Source organism: Phyllostomus discolor, chromosome 5 (genome assembly GCF_004126475.2).
Source record: "Phyllostomus discolor isolate MPI-MPIP mPhyDis1 chromosome 5, mPhyDis1.pri.v3, whole genome shotgun sequence".
In the NCBI taxonomy this organism is placed as follows: Eukaryota; Metazoa; Chordata; class Mammalia; order Chiroptera; family Phyllostomidae; genus Phyllostomus; species Phyllostomus discolor.
Window position 1 is genome coordinate 147,084,521 of NC_040907.2, and position 13,865 is coordinate 147,098,385.

At 33.7% G+C, this 13,865-nt stretch overlaps 1 protein-coding gene across 3 annotated transcripts in view; it reads left to right on the forward strand.

Moving 5' to 3' along the window:
- The window catches only part of EXOC6 (exocyst complex component 6), a 169,075-nt gene that overhangs the window by 107,181 nt on the left and 48,029 nt on the right, over nucleotides 1–13,865 (forward strand). The gene's annotated exons all lie outside the window — the stretch shown is intronic.

The window sequence follows — 13,865 nt, forward strand, 5'->3', positions numbered from 1 at the left end:
CCTCTTTCTATGAAAACCAAAATAAAACTGTGAAATTGACAGTGTAGACTTAAATAGAGACAAGCTGTAATAGGAGTAGTTTTCATAAAAGTCAACATGGCTTTTCCGGCTAGAAAAGACCAAGAAATTACTGGATATTTTCAGGACAGAGATTAAAATAAAATGGGAGCATTGTTCTATCTTGACATATAGTTATAGTGTATCTATATCTTAAACAATCTATTGATGAAACATTACCTCCAGAAAATGTATAGGGGGACATTTGAATGTGAATAAGCTGAAACATTGGCTTCTTCAGATAAGGAATGCAAAGACCAAAGAGATTGTGGTGGAATGAACATGCGCTCTTTAGGTATATTCAGAAATAATAGAACTCCTGTTAAAATGTGAATGGACTAGTCTTCATACAAATAAAATAGAAAAAAAGTTATTGACTTTTCCATCTCATGATAAGATATATCTGAACACAAACATAAAGTATGTAATTTGAAGCCTACCTGCTTCCAACCATCTCCTTTTTTTAAAATGGAAAATAAAGGTTATTTTCCTCATCTTTTACTCTTTCCCTATCAGGAGTTGCTCCAGGGGCTGGTTAGAATAGTTTAAGGAAGGTGTTACTGAACAAATAAAGAGAAGAATATCTTAAAAGAGATTATAATGGTGGATCTGTGCCAAAGAACTTCGAGAAGCTTTCCTAGGGATGTTACTGTATTCCTACTGCTGTCCTTGAGTTACAAAGGGGAACCTTTGTATATATTTAATTTTTATATCAACTCTTTTCTAAGAAGTACTCTTCATATAGTATGCATTCAATAACTGTTGAATTAATTTGAATTCATTGTGTCAGTAGAAGTCTTCCTGCTTCTATCCAAAAGCAATCCTCAGGAATAAACACACGCTTGTATATGCACATCTCCACAAGTGTACACCCATTGTGTTTTCATGTTGTAATACCTGGCGCATGGGCTGGTGTGAGCCGATAGGTAGGAATTTTGTGCATGACTGTGGTGGGATTAAGAGAGTTATACAGTAGAAACATTTGGGGTAAATGCCTCGCCTCAGGAGGCTGACATCTGCAGAGAAATCCTATTTTCTCATAAGACATATTCTGGTGACGTTGAGAGAGACACGCTCCTTGCCTAACTATAGTACTCATCTGATATTTTGAATAGTTTTAGGTGAGTTTTCATATGCCATTTTGAATTTTTATGGCACCTAACATGGTTTTTTCTGAAAAGGAAATAAATTTTTATACAATGTAATCAAATTTGACAATAAATATAGGGCATGACCAAATAAAAAGTATAGTTCACAGTTAAGAAAAGAGAAAATGGCTAACTATTAGCATAATTCTCGAGCAAAAATACTAAATTATTGACTACAGTAAACTTTAGCAAAAGTTGATAATTATATTAGGGCTTAGTGTATTAATTCTCTGAAGCCCTGAAATTATGTAAAATATTCTATTAGATTATTTACTTTCAAACAAGGAAAAGAGGCAATATTATTAAATGTATTATTTTTCTAAGCAACATATGGTATTATATAAATTACTATTTTTATTTAAAATGTTTTAAGCTAAAAATGGTTCATTCATTTCAGGTTCCCTTTGACACAAATAGAGAGAAAGGTTCTAGACTCCTTCAAACCTCAAAGAAGCCTCAAAAGATATTTATATATGACATTCAGTCCCAAGTCATCAAGCTTAAGCAGAACTAGCTGTCCCACTTACAGACATGAAGAGTTAAAATATCGGGGCTAGTTTTAGCCCCGTGCACTGTCCTTGGTTTTGGTGATGCTCGGAACAATGCCGTGAGTTAGAGTCAATGGGAGCTGTGAAGCCAAGATGGTTTCAAATGGTTTAAGTATTAGCCAGTACTTAAACTGTATGGTGAAGGTGTTTCTCTCACCACCCCAACCCTAAAAATGTACCTAACACAGAACACTTTTAGTTTAAAATCTGCACTCTTAGCTTTACTGCATATTTAATTTTTTGTTAGTCCCTATTAGTGTTGCAAAAGCGTATTTTCTCGATCAGAGATAGTCACGATGTGGCTGCCCAGTAAAAGTTCTGTTAGTTCCAAGAAAGTTATAATCCACCCAATAGAATTTTGTTCTCTGTCACAGTCTATGAGAACAGTAGAAATTAGTGGGTAATGATAGTTTTGACAGAGCCTAGGGAAAGAACTTCATCATTTTCACTTTTCAACTACACTGTGGTAGCAGTAGAAATCTGTAGGATTTGGAGGATCACTGCTATTTTCACTTTAAATACCTCTATTGATGACTGAGAGAATTGGTATATTATTTATTTCTCTCACTTGTTTCTCTAAGAATCAGCCAGTGCAAGCCTATGCAGGAGATGGAAAAATGAAGAGTTTCTTTGCTTCCATTTTAATTTACCTATTCATCTGCATTTCCCCATGCTCTAGCAGAGAAGCCAGGCTCTCCGCTGGCCATAGGAGTTAGCAGCAAACTAAATAGGCAGTATTTATAATAATCACAGGTATTTCACCATTACCCAAAATATTAAGCTCTGTCACTAAATATATTATCTGCTTCAAGGAACTTGTCTTTTCATGACTCAATTAGAGCTAAATACATTTATCTTTTATTGTTCTTGAGGACCAGGGTGTGAAGTAAGGAGCTTATAGGAAGCACTCTAGAGTTAGAAAGACTTATGTTTAAACCTTAGATTTATAATTTACTGACTATGATCCTGGCAAGTTGCTTAACCTTTCTGAGCCTCTTACCTTCTGCAAAATGGGAAAAATCCATTTTCTCAGATGATGAATTAAAATAATGTGTAAAGAAGTTGCCTGGCAGGGTGTTTGGCATAAAGTAGATACGATTAGCGAATGTTTTGTCTTCTCCCTTCTTCCTCTGTTATTGTTTAAGGTCCTTTAGAGTATTAGTTTTATTTTAACGTATTTTAATTTTATCTTGTATTTATGCATATATTTTAACTATTTAGCTGTGGATTCTGAACTTTTGCATTAAACAACCATTTAAAAAATTGTGGTGAAAAATCACTATAAAGCATATTTATTTCAAATTATTATAGCTTGAGTACAGTGCTTTCAGTGGCTAAGGGTTGATGCTATTATAGCTAATGTCATTGAAGTCTGATTAGCATATGAAATAAATATTATTTTATCCCTGTGTTAGTACTCTAGGAATCAGCAGTTTTTACTACTTCAAATATGTAAATGGCCCTTTTGTTTCTATTAATTTTTTCCTTGACAGTTAGAAAATACAGCTAAATATAGAAGAAAATAAAAATTATTTATTATTTGTCAAAGGATTACTACTGCTAACATGTTGGCGTATGTTCTACAAGTCATCTTTTTAATGTATTTATGACACTTATTTTTAAACCTAATTAATAAGCAAGCTTTAGGGGTTTTTTAAAGTAAGATTTTATATTAGCTAAACAATTTAAAATTAGAAGAATTTAAAACAGCATTAAACATTCATTCTCCACTCACATGTATATAAATAGAAGAAATTGTTGAGCAGCTCAAACGTATCTAATTATTCTTTATGACTGCCCAGTGGAACTCAGTAATGTTTCACTGTGAATGTACTCCTAAAGTCCCAGCACCGGTTTGCTTCTGGAAAGAACAAGTAACATTTCATTCCTTCATAAATGCTAATCATGTGTTTCGTTCAATAAAGATATTTTGTTCATTTATAACCACTGAGGGGTATATGTAAATGGTAACAAATTTTTAATTTCTTTTTTAAATTGTTGTTCAAGTACAGTTGTCTGCCTTTTCCTCCCACCCATCCTCGCCACCCCAGCCCTCCCCACCTCCCTCCCCCGTTTCCACCCCCTTGTTGTTGTCCATGTGTTCTTTATAATTGTTCCTGCAAACCCTTCACTCTTTTCCCCTATAATCCCCTCCCCTCTTCACATATTATTTATTTTATGTGAAGAAATAATACTTTCTTCACATATTATTTATTTGCTAAAGGGACCCATTTTATCTAAATGTTTATACTAACAAATGGTCATTTTTTTATAGTAGGAATAAATAGAAGATCTTTAGTGATTAGTGTGCTCATAGTTCTTCCTTTCTAGAAACTCACTATTGTTTTATTTTAGCCATAAAATAACTTTCTGTGCCTTTATTTGCTACAACTCTAGATGTATTAAACTAATCTTTCTGTTGAATTTTAAATACCAAAACTGTTTTATTCCCTAGAAAGATGTTTTCCTTTTTTTTTCCAGATATGCTTAACTTTTGACTTTTTGCATTAATAGAAGTGGTAATGACCAATTAAAAAAAGATACTAGGAATAATGAGGTTATCTTTAGCATGTGGTTCTATAATTACATGCTAACATGATTGGGTATTTTTCAAGAAAATCATTTTTTAATTACAAGTATATCTCACTTTGCAGAATAAATTCCTGAAAAGCTGTTAATAGAAAGAACATTTATTAATAGGATCTTTCCTCCCAATTCCTTTTACTCTGAGATTAGAGATGCTTCCGGCTGAGAGAAAATGGCTTCAGATCTGTGCTGGGAAATCTATGTTGCAAAAGCTGGTGGTGCAGCTCTCTTCCCAGCTGTGCATTTAGTGACGTCACGTTGGTGGCCGCAGCGCGAGTAGTTAGACCATGGAAATGAGCAAATCTTACACAGCAAGGCATTTTCCCCAGATTGGTGTTGAACATTTATTACACAGTTCTAAACACAGCCAGCTTTTAAAATCCCATTGTTAAAGAAAATTATTTACTTTTTATTAACTCAAGAAATAAATCAGTAAATAAATAAATATATGCTCAGTAATAAAGTTAAAATACTATAGAAGAAACTACTTTCAAGACAGAAGACTATACCCTAAATATTATCTTTAAACTCTGTATCTATTTCCCCACTGATTTATTTCTCTTTTAAGTTATTTCCCTTTTTAGGTGTTTCCTTTTAGGGTATTTCTCCTGGGCTTAATTGTTTGCTTTGGCTATTAGTGTTTTATTTGATGAGCTAATTTAGTATCCTTTATAAAGTTTTTATACTTTGGACTGTAGTCTGTTTCCCTACTGGATGTATCTGGTACCACTGGAATTTCAATTTGCATTTTTTAATTCCATGTACGTAGTACATATACAGAATAATAAGTCAAGTTGTCCAGAAGAGTTGAGGCTGGAAAATAGCCACTCTCCTTGCCCTTGCCCCACCCTCAATTCCACTCCCTCAGACTACCCTTTTTCAACCTATTTTTTTTATTTCTGCTGGTGGTTATCTTAATTAAAAATGTAGAGAATATCTAGTGATTCCATGCTATGAAAGATAAGGCATGTGTAGCAATCTTTCCTTCCCCTTTTTTCTCCTATTGATTGTAACATTATGCTTTATTTCTTCTTATTATTGCTTTTTTATGTATTATAAAATATTTGTATTCCTATTTTTTTGTTCCTTCTACGTTAGTCAGTATCTTAGTTCTCTTCTATTTAAGATAAAGGTACTACCTGCTGCTCCTCTGCCTCATGAGTGTCCTGGAAAGCTCCTTCTGAATGCGTTTTCTTATCCCACACCACACATGTAGATGCCTGACCCAGTCCATAACGCAGTGCAACTCATGGCCCAGTGCAAATGGTTTTTTGTTTTCTTCTTACTCTGGGCCTGGTTTTGCTCTTCTGAATTGCCTTAGCTTTTACCTTTTTATGTGTCTTCATCATATTTTGCTTTTTACCATGGTTATTCTTCCTTCCCACTTCCAATTGTGAGCTCTTGAAGGCCAGAGTAAGAACTCATAAATACTATCCGAATGTATAGATACTGAAAATTCTTCTTATTCTAAAAAAATCTCACCTAGCATTTGATATTTAAATGTACCCTACCTACCTCTTCTCCTTTCTGTTCTTATTCCTATTACTAAAGTTACAATTTTGATTATTGTAATTGTCTTCTAAGTAGTTTCTTCCAGTAGTCTCTTCTTAGTTCAGTCCATCCTACATACCAGCGACAGATTACTCTTTCTAAGGCACATCCTCATCTTATTTCCCTATTAAAAACTTCAGGGTGTCTTGCTTATCTACTGAACTAAGTAAAAATTCCTCAGGCTAACAAAATATGAATGGTCAAAGCCCATTATTAGAAATAGAATTTATATTTTTTTTCTTAACCTTTAATGTACGGAAACAGCTAAATGATTTTCACTGCTAGAAGTTAATTGCAAAAAAATGAATCTTACTTTTTAGTTGACAATAAGTGTACTTGAATCTTACAACTTTAATCCTTTTAGATGTTTATGAAGTTGTCTCTATTAGTTAAATGCTATGATAAATCTTGATGCAAAATTAAATTTCATAAGTTGTAAGATTTCTGTGTGTATATAGCATAGCATACTTAAATATTTCCCTCCTTTCAAAGGTTGTAGAAGACAGTATTTTGAATTTCTCTTAATCAGGGCATAGTTGGAAGAAGTAATAATAGATGGCTTTTAGAAGGAAACAGCATGCGTGTTTCAGTAGGAAGGTAGTGGATTAGGAAAGAGCTGTGAACCCTGACCTGTAAGTAACAGATCAGGGAGATATAATTGGCAATAATTAAAATGGACTCTTCTGAGCCTATAGACTAAATAGATGTATATGTCTAGTACTCATGTACATTCTCATATATATATATATATATATATATATATATATATATATATATTTAACAAGCACCCTATAACTTTAACAGCTATAAATGAAATAGACAAGATCATTGGTGCAGGATTCATGAGCAAAGTACCATCTTGCACAGGAAGATTCAGCACTAAAAACAAATGAAAATGCACCATCTGGAAGTACTGCCAGATGGCGACAGAGAATTCATGTTTAGAAAGTCATTTGAGTTTTTGCAGATAGGAATGGTAAAGTTCTAGCAATGCAAATAGTATCTTCCCTTTAACCTGCATTCCACAACAAAAAGAAAAAAAATGAAGTTAAATAGGCAAAAGTTGAAATGGGAAGAGGAAAAGGAACTAAAATATGTGGATAAAAGATTGTTTGAATTGGGATTATGTATTTTAAAATAATTTTCTAAAGATTTTATGTATTTATTTTTAGAGAGAAGGGAAGGGAGGGAAAAAGAGAGGGAGAAAAACATCCATTGATTGCCTCTTGCATGCCCCCAACCAGGGACCTGGCCTGTAACCCAGGCATGTGTCCTGACTGGAAATCGAACCAGTGACCTTTCAGTTTGCAAGCCAGCACTCAGTCTACTGAGCCACACCAGCCAGGACTGAATTGGGATTATGTTTTATTGTGAGCAAACAAAGAGCAAAAAGGAGTTCAGATGCCCTGAGGAGAAAGGAGGCAGTAGGAAAAGATGTTGGTGTGAGAAATTTCCTGTGCAAGCCACAATCTGGTGATGTCCAAGAACCTCTGTTTTCCTTTTTCTTCCTTTTTATAGAGCAAACAGGATGGAAAAGGGTAAGGAGAGAGCTGATGGGAGAGGTGGAAAAGCCTTGGTGAATTCATATTTCCAGGTTGTTTGCAGGTCAGGTGGTGATTACAAAATGTAACAGGCCAAGATACTGATATATACTTTAAAAAAAGAAAACTTACATAAGGTACTATAATACAAAAAGGAAAGAGATTGGACTTTGTGAAGCCTCACCAAAGGAGCAGGTTTAGACGAATATTACATATATGGAAGGAATTCAGAAGATGGGCAACAACATTCTAATCACTTTCTTTTTTTCATTCAGGAGGCTTTAGGTATTGTAGGAAATCTGTCATGTTTTCAGTCATTCTACCTCTTGTGGGAATCAGTGCGATAGACGGTAGCATTGAGCTAAATTCTTTTTAGGCAAAAGGAGAGCATCTTGTAGATGTTCTAAGGTCTTATTCTTTACTCTCAGAGTATTGTTGAATGTCATTTACAAGGTTGTCTCTAGAAAAAAACGGTAAGGTGATAACTTCACTTGATCTCTCCCTCCCATTATGTATGGATTTTGTTTTGTTTTAATATAAATCCTCCCTTCACTTGAAACGTTTCCCTTATTCTTTTAAAATCCAATCCCAGGTCCTCCCTCAACTGAAAGTAACTCTAATCATATCTATCCCAGTCCTGTTTTCATAATCTGGAATTTAGCCCAGTGAAGTGACCTGTTCAGAAAACCCTTGACATTCTACATGAGTATACCCCAAAAGTCTGAGACTTCCCAAATTTGAGAATATTGCTATGTCATATAGTTTCTTTCAGAAAGTGCTATAAAATATTATTGAAAACTATAGACCTTAACAAGAGTTACTTTATTCATGTCAACTAACAGAAGGCAGCCAAGCCACACTGAGATGGGGAGGTTGGGACTTTGCATTCAGTCTGAGTGATCCTCCCCCGCCCTACTGCCCCCATACCCATGTTAATCAAATGTGTGCCCCTCACCAGTGAAGCTCTACTGGTCTCTAGAGTCACTCTTAAAAGACTGAAACCTAAATATAAATTCTTGAATGACAAAGTCTTACACTGTGCTGTGTTTACATATATGGCTATGTTTATAACAATATATCAGCCACCAACCTATATATATTAAGGCAGTTGGTTGGGTGATGTTTGTCCATTTTACTAATGATCATGTGGAAACCACCTGTATTAGCTGAACTGGCAACTTCTTTGCAAATTTTAAGTCATACTGCGGTTGTGAAGCAGTACATTTTGATGATTATATAGCCTTGCTAACTCTGAGCTGGATGCTTATGTAAAGAAATGTGGATGACTGTACTACCATGAAGCTGTTGCTTTAATAACACTACCTGGAATGCTTTGGGTTTTTTTTTTTTTTTTAATCTTAATTCTGTGGCTTGGCCATAGTACGCAATCACCACACAGAAAATTACTGCTCATCTTTAACTTCCCTCACTTTTGTTACATTTCCCAAGTGAGGGAAGTTATAGGGGCTTAATATTTGTAACAATTCCCCATTTAAACATACTCCTGACTGCCCAATTTGCTGTTTTCAGGTAGATTTAAGAGTTAGAAATAATCCCTGTCAGCACAAGCAGCACAGACGAGCTTCTGGTTTTCCTGCTGCTCTGGGCACATGTGCCTGCAGCTTTCTCTATTCCATCTAGATTTCTGGTGTTATCAGTAGCTCGGAAGCAGAGGCATTCCTTCAAAACCTTGACCTCTTCTAAACTTGCACTGCTCTGCTTCTCCTTGCATTATCTTTCTGCCTGTTAAATTAGTTTGATGATGTCATGGGTCTGCTGTGACAGCAACGATACTTGAAGAAAGCTAAAAATCTGGGCATTACATGTCATCCAAGGCCATGTTTAAAAGATTGTTTAAAAAAAGAAAAAGGCCACCAAAGTTTGGTGAGTCCTTTGGTTGGGGTAAGGAAGTTTTGAGTGAAATCACAATGTGCCGTATAGATGTCTTTAAGTTTTCCCAGTTTGGGGATTTTTTTTCTAACTTTGAGGTGATTGCATTCGTGTGTGTGTGTGTGTGTGTGTGTGTGTGAGCCATGAGAGGAACCATTTATGTTATTGTCTCATATCCTTATGATTAGGAATTGATAGGCGGAGAAAAGCCTAAGAAGGGAGAATGGGAATTCATAATTGCAGGGATTGTGACTAACTGATATGGTACCCAGTTCTTTCGGGGCTACAGCTACTTACATAAGGACAGAAAGAGAATACGAGAGGAATGTAGAAGTGCAAAAGAAGTATTTTGGAGAATGCTGGGGGTGTTAGAGTATATTTTGATAGGCCTATGAATGTTTTTGGCATAATCTCAAAAATCTGTCTTCAAGATGGTGTTAAAGTTATTACTAAAACTCACTAAAGGAATTCATCTTGATATTTAAACCTTATAACTCATCCATTCCCTATTATTGGGAATCTGAGACATTTCAGTGTTATCGACTGTTCAGCCAGAAAATAGATTCAACTCTATCTTATTAGATAGAGGGAACTTTATGAATTTTTGAAATCATCTTGGGGAAATTTTCATGTTTTATACTAATATTTTAGATATGTTTTATTCCTGATTTAATAACATTCTTTCCATTAGAGTGAGATGTGCTTTAGTACAGTAAAACTGTAGATTAGTGGTTCTTATATAAAATAGAAGTAAGGATAATAGATTTCTTATATTAAAATGTCTCCTTTTTAACCAAGCATATTTTTTTATATTTTAATTGAGAAGTTATTTCTCATTTTAGTGTTTATTTCACATTTGATGAGAGTCCTCACTCTTTCAGTCTGTTTTCAAAGGAAATAAATTGTTGCTCTTTAGGAGACTGATTCATTAAAATACTTTCCTTCCTCTTGCCTTTCTTCTGAAAGACTGTTTCACAGTCTCATAACTCAGATTTATGTAGCAAACTGAGAGGCAGTGAGTTTGAATACTATAGCACTATTTTACTGCTTTAAGTTAAGTAACTTTTAAAAATTAATAACTTTAAATAACCATACAGAATCATAATTAATAAAATTTACTTACCAATGTTAGATTTAATTTTCAAATTGACCACAATTTAATTTCATTTTTCCACTGTTTTCTGGCAAGAATTACATAGCCTTTTTAAACAAAACCTGCCATCAATTTAAAGAATAATAAATGCAGCAGAGTATTTCTAAGTCCATATATTCCTTTTTACTTAAATAAAAAAGTAGTTTATTGTGCAAAGTTGACCTTTTGTAGGGATATAAAGAAAAATGGGTTCTCTTGGGATCATTAAGGAAAGTAGACCAATACAGAAAGAATGGTTATGATTTCAAGAGCATGTTTTTAACTTAAATGTACTTGAGAGAATGAAAGCAGCATTGAAAAATGCTTTCAAATAATTACTGTTGAAATCAAACCTTTTTTTTATTAGATCTTTGAAATAAGAGAATGGTGAGACAGAAATGAAAGCTTCAAATGAAAATTTGAGTGTGTCAAATTAGTTTTTAAGCATTCTACATTTCTCCTACTATTATATTAGAGTAGATCTATCAAAACATAACTTTGAAACCAAAACAGTTTTTAGCCATAATCTAATAAAATGTGTTGTATTTTTGTTATCATGCCATTTTATGATATTTCAAAGGAAACAGTATCTTTAGTAAATTACTTTGGAAATTTGGCTTGACATACAAACAGATGTGTTTTCTTGATTCCTTTTAAACGGAGGGTTGGTGGTTTGTGGTTTATTGTTCCTGTGATTGGCATTAAAAGCCTTATTTCACAGCTTGCAGCGAGAGACTATTGGGTAAAGAGTGGCTGTGTTCCACAAACTAAATTCAAAAAGTGTCAATCAAGGTCTCACATAGGTTACTTAGAGAATGAGTTTTCTTACTGATTTCACCAAATGTCGCCTCATGCTGTCTTTGATTGGCACAGCCTGGCAGGGAGGATGGATGAATCTGTCACCGACTGGTTAATTGTGTTGCTGGTCTCAGTCTGACATCAGGTCTTTGACTCTTAAGTGGCTCAATACAAAACAAATTAGCAGATTGTAGTCATATTTCTCATTCTATATGCTTTGACTTTGTTGAATGCAGTCCATAAATCATATTGACTGACACACAAGTAAATGATGAAAGCTGCTTTTGAGACATGGATCTAGAAAGCAGCACTGTGAAGGTGCCATGGAAGGATGCATATGGTTGACCCTTTGGGAATTTCCTAGGAGCCAAATGTCTCTTTACCACAATTGTTCTTAAAAGAAAAGCTTTTGGGTAATGCAAAAAGGATCTAATATGTCAGCAGATTCTCTTTTACAAGTTCCTTTGAAATATAAGAAGTTTGTCTAAGGGTGTTCTCTTTTTGCAAGTTGTTTTTCAGCAAAATGTTAGAGCTTAGTAAAAAAGTAGTTACCTTTAAAAGTTTGGCAGGTGTTTTTACTTACTTAATGAACTTTGTGTTGGTAAGAGGAAAGAAACTGTTAACAATAGTTGCAATTAATTTTTCAGATGAGGGCAGCAAAAATTTCTAGGTGTTTCAAATTTATTCAATGTGCTACGTTTCCTCAGCCACTTCACTTAATTGTTTTGGCCTTGTTAGTTACAAGGTTAAAAACCAGAGTATCTCATTCTAATGGAAAAGTCTAGTTTTTAAAGATAATTGTAAGACTACTTTGATTATTTTTGTCCTAGAAAATGATATATTATTAAGAGCATCAACAATAGTAGCAATAGTAGTGTTCAGAAAGGGGTGTTTTGGTTACACTAAAGTGTATTAAGTGCTACAGGCATCAAAAATGGATTGCCAAAGATATTTTTGGGGGGTGCACAAATATTTGGAAAATTAAAAATTTTCAATATAGTAAACATAAGTATTAGATGTAATTTAAGTAATGGGAAATATAATAAAAATAATTTAAAGATATATAAGATAAACAACAAACGATTGCTCATAAAAATATTTGAGTACATTTTATAGTTAGGAAGTAGACATTTTAAAAAATAATGTATAATCTTTTTAAAAATTTAAGAATCTGAACCCTTGCTATTCAATTTTGAGCTATGCAAAGAAAGAATTTATTTCATTTGAATACTTACGAAATATTTTACAAATATTTCAAACTTCTGTTCTTGAGAACAATAAGCCTGTATTTAATATGCATAATCTAAGAAATTTAATACTGGAATTTTATTAATATGTATGTGATTTAAACAAAAAGCTGATTTGTGTGTGTGCACATGTGTGTATGTATATGTATGTTAGTGTTATCATGACCTGTTTCCTCTAGATTTATGGAATAGCCTGTTATTCTGTACTCTTTCCATCATTTTTGGTTCCAGTGCTATTGCTATATAGTATTGGTAGCATCTGAACTCATGTTAAATTTTAAAGATCACCTTAAATAATACCACTTACATTGTGTACTATGTTTGCTTCTGAAAGGAATGCAATAGTAATTTTGTTTTGGCAATTTTTTAATCTGCTTTTGTAGTTACTATATTATAGTGGCAACATAAGTAGGACATGGAGCTGATTTAATAGAGAAGTGCATTAAACCCAAATGCACTAGTTGTTCCATTAGGTCACAATGACATTTCCATTAAGTATTCTGAAGCCTATTACATTGTAATTAAATTACATGCCATTGATTTCTTCTTTTTCTGCTATCCCCCCTCCCATTCATATTGATATTACTCTGGTTGGGGAATGGAGCTGCATGTCTCCCAGACTAATTCCTCTTGGGTTTGGGGGATCTTGAAGCATGCTGGGTTTGGCATTGTTTGTTACATTCCTTTTTGGCAGTTCATCAGTATCTGTCAAATATATTGTTTGCATCAGCTTTTATCTCTAAAGTTTTTGATTGAGAAATTGACATTCCATTTCAGATACGCAGTTTTTCACTGTGCATAGTGTCTAAATGCTAAAGACTCATGCATAAGAGTTGCTTGTTTCTCATCTAACTTTAAATGTGTAATTTAATGAACAAAGGTAGTTCTAGTAAGTATCGTGAAGATGTATTTACGTTCTTTTCTAACTCATTAACTCTATGTAAACATTTTAGTACCACTATTTGTAGCATTTATGTTGGGAGATATTTTTCATGATTTTGTAGCTTTCTGGGCCTTTGTGTTAAGTAGGAAGAAAACATAATTATCAAATATCACTAGGTAAATATTTGTTAATGCAAATGAAGCAAAATATGGTGCATCTTCCTAAAGTCATTATTTCTAACCTTATTTATAGTCTCTGAATCCTATCTTGTGAGTCAATGCATCTCAAAATCACATCATTGTAGACTGAAGATAGCCATCCTGGGAGGGATATTATACTGGAAATCTTTAAAAGAGTCTTTAAATTATTTTATTTTAAGCTTCTAGTTGAAATACAAAGACTGTTTAAAGAAACAATTAATACTAAAAGTGTTATTGTATTATGATTCAGCTATGTAATCTAAAGCCTAACCATTTAAAATCAT